Source organism: Pongo abelii, chromosome Y, assembly GCF_028885655.2.
Source record: "Pongo abelii isolate AG06213 chromosome Y, NHGRI_mPonAbe1-v2.0_pri, whole genome shotgun sequence".
NCBI lineage: Eukaryota > Metazoa > Chordata > Mammalia > Primates > Hominidae > Pongo > Pongo abelii.
The window spans coordinates 26,540,414-26,555,215 of NC_072009.2; positions in this window are offsets into that span (position 1 = coordinate 26,540,414).

Consider the following 14,802-nt stretch of genomic DNA (forward strand, 5'->3'; position numbering starts at 1 on the left):
CTGGAGTGCAGTGTCACAATCTCAGCTCATATTACATGTCAACTATACATTCCATTGCATTCTATTCCATTGCATTCCATTGCATTCTTTTAATTCCGTTGCATTCAATTCTATTCCTTTCCATTGCTTTCCATTCCTTTCCATTCCATTCCATTCCCCTCAATTCCATTCCATTCCACTCCATTCCAGTCCATTCCACTAAATTCCACTACACTACACTCAATTCTAGTCTATTGCACTCCATTCCATTCCACTCTGTTCCATTCCACTCCATTTGATTCCATTCCACTCCACTCCATTCCGCTGCACTCCATTCCATTCTGCTCCATTCCCCTCCTCTCCATTCTATCACATTCCACTCCACTCCACTCCATTCCATTATACTCCATTTCACTCCACCCCACTACAAGTCATCCCACTCCATTCCATTCCATTCCATTCCATTCTATTCCACTCCATTCCTTTCCATTGCATTCCATTCCATTCCACTCTGGCCCACTCCATTCCACTCCACTCCTCTACGTTCCATTACATCCAATTCCATTCCACTGCATTCCTATCCTCTCCTCTCCAGTGCACTCCACTCCTGTCCATTCCACTCCTTTCCATTCCATTCTGCTCCATTCCACTGCAATGCAATCCACTGCACTCCACTGCATTTCATTCAATTCCCTTCCATCCCATTGCATTCTTCATTCCACTCTGCTCCAACTCACTCCATTCCACTCCACTCCACTCCGTTCCATTCCACTCTACGGCATTCCATTCCATTCCTTTATTGCGAGAATACCTCAGTCAGCCAGCCAGCCTGGAGTGCAGTGGCCCCAACCCACCTCCCGCTCCATTCCATTCCACTCCGCTCCACTCCTTTCCTTTCCGTTCCATCCACTCCACTACTTTCCGTTACTTCCGATTCCATTCCACTCCATTGCACTCCTTTCCACTCTACTGCACTCCTCTCTACTCCATTTCTCTGCATGTGATTCCATTTCGCTCCATTCCATTGCACTCAACTCCACCCCACTCCAGTCTACTTCATTCCATTCCATTCCGTTCCATTCCTCTCCATTCCACTCCAATCCACTTCACTTCACTCCACTCCACTCCAATGCACCCCATTGCATTCCATTCCATTCCACTGCATTCCATTCCATTCCTTTCTTTTGAGAGTATCACACTGTGTCACCCATCCTGGAGCGCAGTGGTACAATCTCAGCTTCCATTGCGTTCCATTCCATTCCATTCCATGAGACTCCTCTGCACTCCACTCCATTACATTCCACTTCACCCATCGTCACTCCACTCCACCCCTTTCCAATCCACTCCACTCCATTGCATTCCACTGTGCTCCATTCCATGCCACTCCGTTCTACTCCTCACCACTCCAATCGACTCCACTCCACTGCATTCCACTCCCCTCCATTCCATTCAATTCCGTGCCATTCCGATGTATTTCACTCCACTCCATTACCCGCCTCTCAAATACATTCCACTCCAGTACACTCCATTCGATTACATTCCACTCCAGTCCACTCCACTCCTCTCCATTCCACTACATTCCATTCCATTTCGTTCCATTCCACTCCCCTCCCTTCCATTCGTTTCCACACCATTCCACTCCACTCCATTCCATTCCAATCCACTCTAATCCACTCTACTCCACTCCTTTCCACTTCTTTCGATTCCTCTACTTTCAACTCCACTCCACTCCCTTCCACTCCACTCCAATCCATTCCATTCCATATAATTCCACTCCCTTCCACTCTACCCCATCCACTGTATTCCAATCCACCGCTGTTAACTCCACTCTGCTCCCCTCCATTCCAATCCACTCCATTCTACTCTACTTCTCTCCATTCTATTCCTTTCCACTTCATTCCAATCTACTCCATTGCATTCCACTCCACTCCATTCCACTCCTTTCAGACCTTTCCACTCCATTCCATTCCTCTCCACTCCACTCCATTCCACTCCATTCCACTCAATTCCATTCCATTCCATTCCATACCCCTCCATTCCACTCTACTCCATTCCATGCCATTCCTTTCCACTTCACTCCACTCCACTACATGCCACTCCATTCCTCTCCATTCCATTCTGTTCCATTCCTTTCCACCCCACTCCACACCATTCCACTCCACTCCATTCCATTCCAGTCCACTCCACTCATCTCCACTCCAGTCCACTCCATTCCACTGCACTATACTCCATTTTATTCCACTCCCCTCCAGTCCACTGCACTCCAATCCTTTCCATTCAATTTCAATCCACTCCATTCCATTCCTATCCACTACATTCCTTTCCGTTCCCTTCCATTCCACTCCATTCCACTCCTCTGCAACCCACTCCATTCTACTCCACTCCGTTCCACTCCATTCCATTCCACTCCATTCCAATCCGCTCCTTTTCATTCCACTCCATTACCTTCCACTCCATTCCACTCCACTTAACTCCATTCCATTCCATTCCATTCCTTTCCTCTCGACTCCACATCACTCCACTCCTTTCATCTCCACTCCACTCCACACAATTGCACTTCCCTCCTTTCGATTCCATTCCATTCTCTTCCTCTTACTCCCCTCCATTCCACTCCACTCCACTCCATTCCTCTCCATTCCACTCCATTCCATTTTATTCCATTTCATTCCACTCCATTGCATTCCCATCCACTTCATTCCATTCCATGCCACTCCACTCCACTCCACTCCAATCTGCTTCAGTCAATTCCTATCCACTTGTCTCCATTCCCTTCCATTCCACTCCATTCCATTCATTTCCACTCCATTCCACTCCACTCCACTACTTTCCACTTCACTCCATTCAATTCCATTGCAGTCCATTCCGTTCCACTTCATTCCTTTCCTCTCCATTCCAGTTCATTCCAATCCAATCCACTCCACTGCATTCCATTCCTCTCCATTCCACTCATCTCCCTTCCTTCCCACTCCACTCTACTCCACTCCATTCCGTGCCATTCCATTCCATTTTGTTCCATTCCATTCCACTCCACTAGACTCCACTCCACTCCTTTAGATTCCATAGTACTCCATTTCACTGCATTCCAATCCACACCACTGCGTTCCGTTGCATTCCCTTCCATTCCATTCGACTCCTCTCCATTCCACTCCACTCCACTCCACTCCATTCCAATCCATTGGATTCCATTTCACTCCATTCCATTCCATTCCACTCCATGCCACTCCACTCACCTCCACTCCCCTCCACTCCACTGCATTCTGTTCCATTCTATTCCATTCCAGTCCACTCTACTCCTTCCACTCCTGTCCACTCCATTCCATTCCACTCCACTGCACTCCACTACATTCCATTGCATTCCACTCCCTTCCACTCCACTCCACTCCATTGCAGTGCACTCCTCTCTATTCCACTCCACTCCATTCCATTCCATTCCATTGCCTTCCACTCCATTCTATTCTGTTTCACTCCATTCCACTCTACTCCACTGTACTACATTCCCTTCCATTCCACTCCTTTGAAATCAGTTCTTTCCTTCCACAGAATCTCTCTCGGTCACTAAGGCTGGAGTGTAGTCACACAATCTCAGCTCACATTTCTCTTCTCCATTCCATTGCATTCCATTCCATCCCATTCCATTTCTTTCTATTTCATTCCACTCCACTGCATTCCATTCCACTGCATCCCATTCCATTCCACTCTGTTCCTCTTCACTCCACTCCATTCTACTCCTGTCCACTACATTCCATTCCATTTCACACCACTGCATTCCATTCCATTCTTTCGACACGATATCACTGTGTCAAACAGCCTGGAGAGCTTAGGCACAATCTCAGCTCACACTACATGTCAACTCTCTATTGAACTGCATTCTATTGCATTAAATTCCATTGCATCCCATTCCATTCCTTTGCTTTCCATTACATTCAATTCCATTCCATTCCACTCCTTTCCACTCCGCTCCACTCCAGTACGTTCCTTTACATCCGATTCCATTCCACGCCATTGCACTCCTCTCCACTCCACTGCACTGCACTCCACTCCACACCATCCCGTTACTTTCTGCTCCATTCCACAGCACTACACTCCTCACCACTCCACTCCACATCATTCCATTCCTTTACATCCGATTCCATTCCATTCCATTCCTCTCTATTCCACTGCACTCTACTTCAGTCCACTCGAATCCACCCAATTAAAAATTCTTTCCATTCCATTTCTTTCTTTCAAGAGTATCTCACTCTGTCACCCAGCGTGGAGTGCAGTGGCACAATCTCAGCTCACATATCATTTCATCATTCCATTACATTCCATTGCATTCCATTCCATTCCAGTGCACTCCACTCCACTCAATTCCACTCCACTCCACTCCAATACGTTCCATTCCATTCCATTCCAATCCCTTCCATTCCACACTGTTTTATCGACAGGATCTCCCTCTCTCACACAGGCTCCAGCGCAGTGGCCAAATCACTGCACATATTTCTTCATTCCATTCGATTCAATTCCATTTCATTCCATTGGATTCCATTCCACTCCACTCCGTTCCATTCCACTCCACTCCGTTCCTTTCCTCTCCATTCCATTCCACTCCATTCCACTCTTCTCCACGACACTCCACTCCATTTCACTCCACTCCACTACACTCCTCTCCACAACACTCCACTCCACTCCATTCCATTCCATTCCATTCCATTCCATTCCATTCCATTCCATTCCATTCCATTCCTTTTTTTCCACAGGATTTCATTCCGTCACAAAGGCTGGAGTGCAGTGGAACAATAACAGCTCACATTTCCTTTCAGCAGTCCATTGCATTCCATTCCAACCCAGTGCATTCCATTCTATTTCACTCCACGATACTCCACTCCACTCCGTTCCATTCCACTCCGTCCCATTCCATTCGTCTCCATTCGACTCCACTCCACTCCACTCCATTCCATTCAATTCCATTCCACTCCATTCCATTTCACTCTATTGCATTCCATTCCTTTCTATCCACAGGATATAACGTGTCACCCAGTCTGGAGTGCAGTGGCACAATCTCAGCTCACACTCCATGTCAACTTTCCGTTGTATTCCATTCTATTACAATGGATTCCATTGCATTCCAAAACATTCCACTACTGTCCACTCAATTCTATGCCATTCAACTCCGTTCCACTCCACTGCACTCCACTTCATTCCACTCCATCCCATTCCTTTCCACCCCATTCCACTATAATCCATTCCACCCCACACCACTCCATTTCATGCCATTACGTTCCATTTCATTCCATTCCTCCACATTCCACTCCACTAATGTCCACTCTGTTCCATTCCATTCCACTGCGTTCCATTCCATTCCTTTCTTTTGAGAGTATGACACCCAGTCACCCTGCCTAGAGCACATTGGTAAAATCTCAGCTCCCATTCCATGCCATCCCATTCCATTCCACTCCAGTCCAGTCCACTCCATTCTGCTCTGCTCCATTCCAGTCCATTACACTGCACTCCATTCCCTTCCACTACACTCCAATCCACTCCACTCCACTCCACTACTATCCATTCCATTCCACTCCATTCCATGCCATTCCACTCCACTCCATTCCATTCCTTTCCTCTCCGCTCCACTCAATTCCATTCCACTCCACTTCAATCCAATCCATTCCACTCCTCTCCACTCCACTCCATCCCATTCTATTCCATTCCATGCCATTCTATTCCATTCCACTCCACTCCATTCCATTCCATTCCACTCCATTCCATTCCATTCCATTTAACTCCATTCCACTCCAGTCCACTAAATTCAATTTCACTCCGTTCCACTCCTTTCCACTTCATTCCATTCCACTCCATTCCACTCCAATCCATACGTCTCCATCCCACTCCTTTCCATTCCTTTCCACTCCACTCCACTCCAATCAACTGCGTTTCTCTCCACTCCCTTCCATTTCATTTCATTCCACTCCACTCCACTCCACTCCATTCCATTTGATTCAATTCCATTCCACTCCATTCCATTCCACTCCATTCCATTCCATTCCAGTCCGTTCGACACCATTCCACTCTAATCCACTCTACTCCATTCCACTCCATTCGACTCCATTCCACTCCGTTACCTTCCACTCCATTCCACTCCTATTCACTCCATTCACTTCCACTCCACTCCACACCACGATATTCCATTCAACTGCACTCCACTTCACTCAATTCCATTCCACTCCACTCCCCTCCACTCCACTCCATTCCATTCCATTCCACTCCACTCTACTCCAATGCATTCCATTCCACTCCACTTATCGCCACTGCATTCCATTACACTCTACTCCATTCCATTCTATTCCATTCCATTCCACTCCACTACATTCCACTCCAATCCACCTCATATCATTCCATTCCATTCCACTCCGTTCCATTCCATTGTACTCCATTGAAGTACATTCAGCTCCATTCCACTCCACTCCACACCACTCTACTCCACTCTACTCCTTTGCATTCCTTTCCAATCCACTCCATTGCATTCAATTCCACTCCATTCTATGCCAGTCCATTCCATTCCACTCCATTCCACTCTACTTCTTTCCACTCCATGCCATTACAGTCCACTGCATTCTATTTCATTCCACTCCATTCCCTTCCACTCCGCTCCATTCCATTTCATTCCATTCCATTTCACTCCATTGCATTCCATTCACTTCTTACGACAGGATATCACCATGTCACCCTGGCTGGAGTGCAGTGTCACAATCTCAGCTCATATTACATGTCAACTATACATTCCATTGCATTCTATTCCATTGCATTCCATTGCATTCTTTTAATTCCGTTGCATTCAATTCTATTCCTTTCCATTGCTTTCCATTCCTTTCCATTCCATTCCATTCCCCTCAATTCCATTCCATTCCACTCCATTCCAGTCCATTCCACTAAATTCCACTACACTACACTCAATTCTAGTCTATTGCACTCCATTCCATTCCACTCTGTTCCATTCCACTCCATTTGATTCCATTCCACTCCACTCCATTCCGCTGCACTCCATTCCATTCTGCTCCATTCCCCTCCTCTCCATTCTATCACATTCCACTCCACTCCACTCCATTCCATTATACTCCATTTCACTCCACCCCACTACAAGTCATCCCACTCCATTCCATTCCATTCCATTCCATTCTATTCCACTCCATTCCTTTCCATTGCATTCCATTCCATTCCACTCTGGCCCACTCCATTCCACTCCACTCCTCTACGTTCCATTACATCCAATTCCATTCCACTGCATTCCTATCCTCTCCTCTCCAGTGCACTCCACTCCTGTCCATTCCACTCCTTTCCATTCCATTCTGCTCCATTCCACTGCAATGCAATCCACTGCACTCCACTGCATTTCATTCAATTCCCTTCCATCCCATTGCATTCTTCATTCCACTCTGCTCCAACTCACTCCATTCCACTCCACTCCACTCCGTTCCATTCCACTCTACGGCATTCCATTCCATTCCTTTATTGCGAGAATACCTCAGTCAGCCAGCCAGCCTGGAGTGCAGTGGCCCCAACCCACCTCCCGCTCCATTCCATTCCACTCGGCTCCACTCCTTTCCTTTCCGTTCCATCCACTCCACTACTTTCCGTTACTTCCGATTCCATTCCACTCCATTGCACTCCTTTCCACTCTACTGCACTCCTCTCTACTCCATTTCTCTGCATCTGATTCCATTTCGCTCCATTCCATTGCACTCAACTCCACCCCACTCCAGTCTACTTCATTCCATTCCATTCCGTTCCATTCCTCTCCATTCCACTCCAATCCACTTCACTTCACTCCACTCCACTCCAATGCACCCCATTGCATTCCATTCCATTCCACTGCATTCCATTCCATTCCTTTCTTTTGAGAGTATCACACTGTGTCACCCATCCTGGAGCGCAGTGGTACAATCTCAGCTTCCATTGCGTTCCATTCCATTCCATTCCATGAGACTCCTCTGCACTCCACTCCATTACATTCCACTTCACCCATCGTCACTCCACTCCACCCCTTTCCAATCCACTCCACTCCATTGCATTCCACTGTGCTCCATTCCATGCCACTCCGTTCTACTCCTCACCACTCCAATCGACTCCACTCCACTGCATTCCACTCCCCTCCATTCCATTCAATTCCGTGCCATTCCGATGTATTTCACTCCACTCCACTCCACTCAATTCCTCTCCATTACCCGCCTCTCAAATACATTCCACTCCAGTACACTCCATTCGATTACATTCCACTCCAGTCCACTCCACTCCTCTCCATTCCACTACATTCCATTCCATTTCGTTCCATTCCACTCCCCTCCCTTCCATTCGTTTCCACACCATTCCACTCCACTCCATTCCATTCCAATCCACTCTAATCCACTCTACTCCACTCCTTTCCACTTCTTTCGATTCCTCTACTTTCAACTCCACTCCACTCCCTTCCACTCCACTCCAATCCATTCCATTCCATATAATTCCACTCCCTTCCACTCTACCCCATCCACTGTATTCCAATCCACCGCTGTTAACTCCACTCTGCTCCCCTCCATTCCAATCCACTCCATTCTACTCTACTTCTCTCCATTCTATTCCTTTCCACTTCATTCCAATCTACTCCATTGCATTCCACTCCACTCCATTCCACTCCTTTCAGACCTTTCCACTCCATTCCATTCCTCTCCACTCCACTCCATTCCACTCCATTCCACTCAATTCCATTCCATTCCATTCCATACCCCTCCATTCCACTCTACTCCATTCCATGCCATTCCTTTCCACTTCACTCCACTCCACTACATGCCACTCCATTCCTCTCCATTCCATTCTGTTCCATTCCTTTCCACCCCACTCCACACCATTCCACTCCACTCCATTCCATTCCAGTCCACTCCACTCATCTCCACTCCAGTCCACTCCATTCCACTGCACTATACTCCATTTTATTCCACTCCCCTCCAGTCCACTGCACTCCAATCCTTTCCATTCAATTTCAATCCACTCCATTCCATTCCTATCCACTACATTCCTTTCCGTTCCCTTCCATTCCACTCCATTCCACTCCTCTGCAACCCACTCCATTCTACTCCACTCCGTTCCACTCCATTCCATTCCACTCCATTCCAATCCGCTCCTTTTCATTCCACTCCATTACCTTCCACTCCATTCCACTCCACTTAACTCCATTCCATTCCATTCCATTCCTTTCCTCTCGACTCCACATCACTCCACTCCTTTCATCTCCACTCCACTCCACACAATTGCACTTCCCTCCTTTCGATTCCATTCCATTCTCTTCCTCTTACTCCCCTCCATTCCACTCCACTCCACTCCATTCCTCTCCATTCCACTCCATTCCATTTTATTCCATTTCATTCCACTCCATTGCATTCCCATCCACTTCATTCCATTCCATGCCACTCCACTCCACTCCACTCCAATCTGCTTCAGTCAATTCCTATCCACTTGTCTCCATTCCCTTCCATTCCACTCCATTCCATTCATTTCCACTCCATTCCACTCCACTCCACTACTTTCCACTTCACTCCATTCAATTCCATTGCAGTCCATTCCGTTCCACTTCATTCCTTTCCTCTCCATTCCAGTTCATTCCAATCCAATCCACTCCACTGCATTCCATTCCTCTCCATTCCACTCATCTCCCTTCCTTCCCACTCCACTCTACTCCACTCCATTCCGTGCCATTCCATTCCATTTTGTTCCATTCCATTCCACTCCACTAGACTCCACTCCACTCCTTTAGATTCCATAGTACTCCATTTCACTGCATTCCAATCCACACCACTGCGTTCCGTTGCATTCCCTTCCATTCCATTCGACTCCTCTCCATTCCACTCCACTCCACTCCACTCCATTCCAATCCATTGGATTCCATTTCACTCCATTCCATTCCATTCCACTCCATGCCACTCCACTCACCTCCACTCCCCTCCACTCCACTGCATTCTGTTCCATTCTATTCCATTCCAGTCCACTCTACTCCTTCCACTCCTGTCCACTCCATTCCATTCCACTCCACTGCACTCCACTACATTCCATTGCATTCCACTCCCTTCCACTCCACTCCACTCCATTGCAGTGCACTCCTCTCTATTCCACTCCACTCCATTCCATTCCATTCCATTGCCTTCCACTCCATTCTATTCTGTTTCACTCCATTCCACTCTACTCCACTGTACTACATTCCCTTCCATTCCACTCCTTTGAAATCAGTTCTTTCCTTCCACAGAATCTCTCTCGGTCACTAAGGCTGGAGTGTAGTCACACAATCTCAGCTCACATTTCTCTTCTCCATTCCATTGCATTCCATTCCATCCCATTCCATTTCTTTCTATTTCATTCCACTCCACTGCATTCCATTCCACTGCATCCCATTCCATTCCACTCTGTTCCTCTTCACTCCACTCCATTCTACTCCTGTCCACTACATTCCATTCCATTTCACACCACTGCATTCCATTCCATTCTTTCGACACGATATCACTGTGTCAAACAGCCTGGAGAGCTTAGGCACAATCTCAGCTCACACTACATGTCAACTCTCTATTGAACTGCATTCTATTGCATTAAATTCCATTGCATCCCATTCCATTCCTTTGCTTTCCATTACATTCAATTCCATTCCATTCCACTCCTTTCCACTCCGCTCCACTCCAGTACGTTCCTTTACATCCGATTCCATTCCACGCCATTGCACTCCTCTCCAATCCACTGCACTGCACTCCACTCCACACCATCCCGTTACTTTCTGCTCCATTCCACAGCACTACACTCCTCACCACTCCACTCCACATCATTCCATTCCTTTACATCCGATTCCATTCCATTCCATTCCTCTCTATTCCACTGCACTCTACTTCAGTCCACTCGAATCCACCCAATTAAAAATTCTTTCCATTCCATTTCTTTCTTTCAAGAGTATCTCACTCTGTCACCCAGCGTGGAGTGCAGTGGCACAATCTCAGCTCACATATCATTTCATCATTCCATTACATTCCATTGCATTCCATTCCATTCCAGTGCACTCCACTCCACTCAATTCCACTCCACTCCACTCCAATACGTTCCATTCCATTCCATTCCAATCCCTTCCATTCCACACTGTTTTATCGACAGGATCTCCCTCTCTCACACAGGCTCCAGCGCAGTGGCCAAATCACTGCACATATTTCTTCATTCCATTCGATTCAATTCCATTTCATTCCATTGGATTCCATTCCACTCCACTCCGTTCCATTCCACTCCACTCCGTTCCTTTCCTCTCCATTCCATTCCACTCCATTCCACTCTTCTCCACGACACTCCACTCCATTTCACTCCACTCCACTACACTCCTCTCCACAACACTCCACTCCACTCCATTCCATTCCATTCCATTCCATTCCATTCCATTCCATTCCATTCCATTCCATTCCTTTTTTTCCACAGGATTTCATTCCGTCACAAAGGCTGGAGTGCAGTGGAACAATAACAGCTCACATTTCCTTTCAGCAGTCCATTGCATTCCATTCCAACCCAGTGCATTCCATTCTATTTCACTCCACGATACTCCACTCCACTCCGTTCCATTCCACTCCGTCCCATTCCATTCGTCTCCATTCGACTCCACTCCACTCCACTCCATTCCATTCAATTCCATTCCACTCCATTCCATTTCACTCTATTGCATTCCATTCCTTTCTATCCACAGGATATAACGTGTCACCCAGTCTGGAGTGCAGTGGCACAATCTCAGCTCACACTCCATGTCAACTTTCCGTTGTATTCCATTCTATTACAATGGATTCCATTGCATTCCAAAACATTCCACTACTGTCCACTCAATTCTATGCCATTCAACTCCGTTCCACTCCACTGCACTCCACTTCATTCCACTCCATCCCATTCCTTTCCACCCCATTCCACTATAATCCATTCCACCCCACACCACTCCATTTCATGCCATTACGTTCCATTTCATTCCATTCCTCCACATTCCACTCCACTAATGTCCACTCTGTTCCATTCCATTCCACTGCGTTCCATTCCATTCCTTTCTTTTGAGAGTATGACACCCAGTCACCCTGCCTAGAGCACATTGGTAAAATCTCAGCTCCCATTCCATGCCATCCCATTCCATTCCACTCCAGTCCAGTCCACTCCATTCTGCTCTGCTCCATTCCAGTCCATTACACTGCACTCCATTCCCTTCCACTACACTCCAATCCACTACACTCCACTCCAATACTATCCATTCCATTCCACTCCATTCCATGCCATTCCACTCCACTCCATTCCATTCCTTTCCTCTCCGCTCCACTCAATTCCATTCCACTCCACTTCACTCCAATCCATTCCACTCCTCTCCACTCCACTCCATCCCATTCTATTCCATTCCATGCCATTCTATTCCATTCCACTCCACTCCATTCCATTCCATTCCACTCCATTCCATTCCATTCCATTTAACTCCATTCCACTCCAGTCCACTAAATTCAATTTCACTCCGTTCCACTCCTTTCCACTTCATTCCATTCCACTCCATTCCACTCCAATCCATACGTCTCCATCCCACTCCTTTCCATTCCTTTCCACTCCACTCCACTCCAATCAACTGCGTTTCTCTCCACTCCCTTCCATTTCATTTCATTCCACTCCACTCCACTCCATTCCTCTCCACTCCATTCCATTTGATTCAATTCCATTCCACTCCATTCCATTCCATTCCAGTCCGTTCGACACCATTCCACTCTAATCCACTCTACTCCATTCCACTCCATTCGACTCCATTCCACTCCGTTACCTTCCACTCCATTCCACTCCTATTCACTCCATTCACTTCCACTCCACTCCACACCACGATATTCCATTCAACTGCACTCCACTTCACTCAATTCCATTCCACTCCACTCCCCTCCACTCCACTCCATTCCATTCCATTCCACTCCACTCTACTCCAATGCATTCCATTCCACTCCACTTATCGCCACTGCATTCCATTACACTCTACTCCATTCCATTCTATTCCATTCCATTCCACTCCACTACATTCCACTCCAATCCACCTCATATCATTCCATTCCATTCCACTCCGTTCCATTCCATTGTACTCCATTGAAGTACATTCAGCTCCATTCCACTCCACTCCACACCACTCTACTCCACTCTACTCCTTTGCATTCCTTTCCAATCCACTCCATTGCATTCAATTCCACTCCATTCTATGCCAGTCCATTCCATTCCACTCCATTCCACTCTACTTCTTTCCACTCCATGCCATTACAGTCCACTGCATTCTATTTCATTCCACTCCATTCCCTTCCACTCCGCTCCATTCCATTTCATTCCATTCCATTTCACTCCATTGCATTCCATTCACTTCTTACGACAGGATATCACCATGTCACCCTGGCTGGAGTGCAGTGTCACAATCTCAGCTCATATTACATGTCAACTATACATTCCATTGCATTCTATTCCATTGCATTCCATTGCATTCTTTTAATTCCGTTGCATTCAATTCTATTCCTTTCCATTGCTTTCCATTCCTTTCCATTCCATTCCATTCCCCTCAATTCCATTCCATTCCACTCCATTCCAGTCCATTCCACTAAATTCCACTACACTACACTCAATTCTAGTCTATTGCACTCCATTCCATTCCACTCTGTTCCATTCCACTCCATTTGATTCCATTCCACTCCACTCCATTCCGCTGCACTCCATTCCATTCTGCTCCATTCCCCTCCTCTCCATTCTATCACATTCCACTCCACTCCACTCCATTCCATTATACTCCATTTCACTCCACCCCACTACAAGTCATCCCACTCCATTCCATTCCATTCCATTCCATTCTATTCCACTCCATTCCTTTCCATTGCATTCCATTCCATTCCACTCTGGCCCACTCCATTCCACTCCACTCCTCTACGTTCCATTACATCCAATTCCATTCCACTGCATTCCTATCCTCTCCTCTCCAGTGCACTCCACTCCTGTCCATTCCACTCCTTTCCATTCCATTCTGCTCCATTCCACTGCAATGCAATCCACTGCACTCCACTGCATTTCATTCAATTCCCTTCCATCCCATTGCATTCTTCATTCCACTCTGCTCCAACTCACTCCATTCCACTCCACTCCACTCCGTTCCATTCCACTCTACGGCATTCCATTCCATTCCTTTATTGCGAGAATACCTCAGTCAGCCAGCCAGCCTGGAGTGCAGTGGCCCCAACCCACCTCCCGCTCCATTCCATTCCACTCCGCTCCACTCCTTTCCTTTCCGTTCCATCCACTCCACTACTTTCCGTTACTTCCGATTCCATTCCACTCCATTGCACTCCTTTCCACTCTACTGCACTCCTCTCTACTCCATTTCTCTGCATGTGATTCCATTTCGCTCCATTCCATTGCACTCAACTCCACCCCACTCCAGTCTACTTCATTCCATTCCATTCCGTTCCATTCCTCTCCATTCCACTCCAATCCACTTCACTTCACTCCACTCCACTCCAATGCACCCCATTGCATTCCATTCCATTCCACTGCATTCCATTCCATTCCTTTCTTTTGAGAGTATCACACTGTGTCACCCATCCTGGAGCGCAGTGGTACAATCTCAGCTTCCATTGCGTTCCATTCCATTCCATTCCATGAGACTCCTCTGCACTCCACTCCATTACATTCCACTTCACCCATCGTCACTCCACTCCACCCCTTTCCAATCCACTCCACTCCATTGCATTCCACTGTGCTCCATTCCATGCCACTCCGTTCTACTCCTCACCACTCCAATCGACTCCACTCCACTGCATTCCACTC